This window comes from Lepus europaeus, chromosome 11 (genome assembly GCF_033115175.1).
Source record: "Lepus europaeus isolate LE1 chromosome 11, mLepTim1.pri, whole genome shotgun sequence".
Taxonomy (NCBI): Eukaryota; Metazoa; Chordata; class Mammalia; order Lagomorpha; family Leporidae; genus Lepus; species Lepus europaeus.
The window spans coordinates 103,017,376-103,020,605 of NC_084837.1; the positions used below are offsets into that span (position 1 = coordinate 103,017,376).

The following is a 3,230-nucleotide window of genomic DNA, read 5'->3' on the forward strand; positions in this document are numbered from 1 at the left end:
CAGCTAAAAGCAACCAATGAAATGTCGTTCTAGCATTCCTGATTTTTTTTTTTTTGACAGGCAGAGTGGAGAGTGAGAGAGAGAGACAGAGAGAAAGGTTTTCCTTTTTGCAGTTGGTTCACCCTCCAATGGCCACCACGGTTGGCGCGCTGTGGCCGGTGCACCGCACTGATCCGATGGCAGGAGCCAGGTGCTTATCCTGGTCTCCCATGGGGTGCAGGGCCCAAGCACTTGGGCCATCCTCCACTGCACTCCCTGGCCACAGCAGAGAGCTGGCCTGGAAGAGGGGCAACCGGGATAGAATCCGGCGCCCCAACCGGGACTAGAACCTGGTGTGCTGGCGCCGCAAGGCGGAGGATTAGCCTAGTGAGCCGCGGCGCCGGCTACATTCCTGATTTTTTTAAACGGAAAACCTGAGGCAAACTCATACATAACCATGAAACCCTTCTGTACTGAAATGGCTTAAATTTAACAGTTCAAAAATATTCATATCAGAAGTGGAGGAGTTCTTTGTATATTTCTAAGAATAAAATTTCAGATATGGGGTGTTTTCTTGTATCTTAATGTATACCATATCAAATATATTATTGTTGATTATAGAGAAAATAAATAAATACATTTTAAAAACAGGAATCCTTTAGGAGAATGGGACATGGCCAAAACAATAAGGGAGCCAGCAGGAAGCCAAAACATTAAAAAAAAAAAAAACTGAGCAACCCAAAAGGTGAAATGCATGAGCCATGATTAACAAAATAAAAAGAAGAAAAAAGAAAAGAACATATATCCAATTACATGAATTCCTCCATCAGTCATGAAAACAAATGAATTACACACTAAAGTATATGTAAAAATCCCTCCCCCAAAATATACCACACACAAAAGGAGGAAAAAATGAGAGAAAGAAAAGTTGGGCTGGTCTTTTAATTATGTTTAATAGCAACACAACCGATGTTTTCTGATTTGTACCACCCAAAGCCAGCCAATGAAGTGTTGCATTAACATTCATGATTTTTTTTGATAGAAAAACCTAAGGCAAACTCATTTTTAAAAAGATTAAAATCCTTCAGTACTGAAAAAGGCTTAAATTTATCTTTTCCTTTATGCATACATCAGAAATGTAGGTATTCTCTGTATTTTTCTAAGCACAAAATCTCAGATTAAGTTTGCTATTTGTATCTTAATGTATATCATGTCAAATGCAATGTTGTTGATGACAGAAAAAATAAATGAATATAAATGGGAATCTCTGGGGGCTATGGCATATATCCAGAAGGAAAAGAGAGCTGGTAAGAAAGCTAAAGCAATTTTAAAAAAGTTTGAATCCAAATGTTGATAAACATGAGCCATGATAAGAAAACAAAAAGACCACATATCCAATTGCATTAATTCTACCATGTGGTATGAAGTCAAATCAATAACAAACTAAAACTAAAAAAAGAATCCAAAATAAAATATATAAAACAAAAACTAAGAAAAGAAAATGTCACCTGGTCTGTTAATATGGTTAGTAGCAAAAGATCTGGATTTTTCTGGTTTGTACCACCCAAAACCAGTCAATAAAAAGTTACTCTAGCATTCCTGATTTTTAAAATGAAAACCTGAGGCAAACTTATTTTGAATAACTCTGAAAGAAATACTTCTGTACTGATAATAGGCTTAAACTAAACTTTTCCCAAATGCATTATCAGAAGTGTAGGTGCTCTCTATATGTTTCTAAGCATAAAATCTCCAACCTTGGGGTGATTTTTATGTCTTAAGTTATTTTATGTCGAATATGTTGTTATTGATGACAAAATAAATAAATAAATTTAAAAACAGGAACCACTGAGGAAAACTGTCCATAGCCAAAGAATAAGTGAGTCACTATGAAGCCAAAACAATACAAAAAGAGGAATCTGAAAGCTGAAATGCCTGCATCAAGATAAAAAAGACCACATATCCAATTATATGAATTCGACTATCCAGACCCTAGCCAAAATATTAACAGAATAAAGTGTAAAAAAATTATAAATTAAATATATAGCATGAAATTAATATAAAAGGAAATAGTGGGCTTATCTGTCATTGCAGTTATTAGCAATAGAACTAGATTTTCCTCATTTTAGCACCCAAAACAGGAATAGAAAAGTTGCTCTAGAATTCCTGAATTTTTTAAATGAAAAATGGAGACAAACTCATTTTCACACTTGATCTTAGCCAAAAGGCCGAGAAGTGATGACAAACTCATTTTCAATAAACCTAAGATCATTCTATTCTTCAAAAGACTTAAGTTTAACTTTTCCCAAATATGTATTTCAGAAGTATTTTTCTAAGAATAAAATCTCAGATTGATGCTATTTTTGTATTTAAGGAATACAGTGTCACATATGTGGTTATTGATGACAGAATAAATTCATAAATAAACTTAAAAAGATTGGAATAGCCCATAGCCAAAAGATAAGAGAGCTGTTAGGAACCCGAAAAAAGAAAACAAACCTAGGGATCCAATAAGTGAAATGCCTGTATCAAGATAAAAAAAAAATCCAAATATCCAATTACCTGAATTCAAAATCTGAGTGAAGCCAAAAAGTAACAGAGTAAAATTTTAAAAAGCCAAAATAAAATCTACCACACAAAAAAGATAAATAAAAAAAGAGGAAGTAGCCTATAATAGTGGTTTGTAGCAACAGACCTTGATTTTTAGTGTGTGTACCATCCAAATTCGGGCCAACGAAAAGTTGATCTAGCATTTCTGATTTTCAGAAAGGAACAGTGGATGCAAACTTATTTTCAATAACCATAAGATCCTTCTGTTCTGTAAAAGCCTTAAATTTAACTTTTCCCATATACATATTTCAGAAGTGTAGGTGTGTGGGCCGGCGCTGTGGTGTAGTGGGTAAAGCCAGTGCCTGCAGTGATGGCTTCCCATATGGGCACCAGTTTGAGTCCTGACTGCTCCACTTCCAATCCAGCTCTCTGCTGTGGCCTGGGAAAACAGTAGAAGATGGCCCAAGTCCTCGGGACCCTGTACCCATGAGGGAGACCTGGAAGAAGCTCCTGGCTCCTGGCTTCAGATCAGCTCAGCTCTAGCCATTGCGGTCAGGTGGGGAGTGAACTACTGAATGGAAGACCTCCCTCTCTCTTTCTGCCTCTGCTTTCTCTATGTGTAACTCTAAGTTTCAAATAAATACATAAATCTTAAAAAAAAAGAAGTGAGGTGTTCTCTATATTTTGATTAGAAAAAAATGTCA

General features: G+C 35.9%; 1 pseudogene; it reads right to left on the minus strand.

Annotated features, from left to right (window-relative positions):
- Positions 1-2,084: 2,084 nt before the first annotated feature.
- LOC133770863 (U2 spliceosomal RNA) lies at positions 2,085-2,216 on the minus strand (annotated as a pseudogene).
- Positions 2,217-3,230: the final 1,014 nt, after the last annotated feature.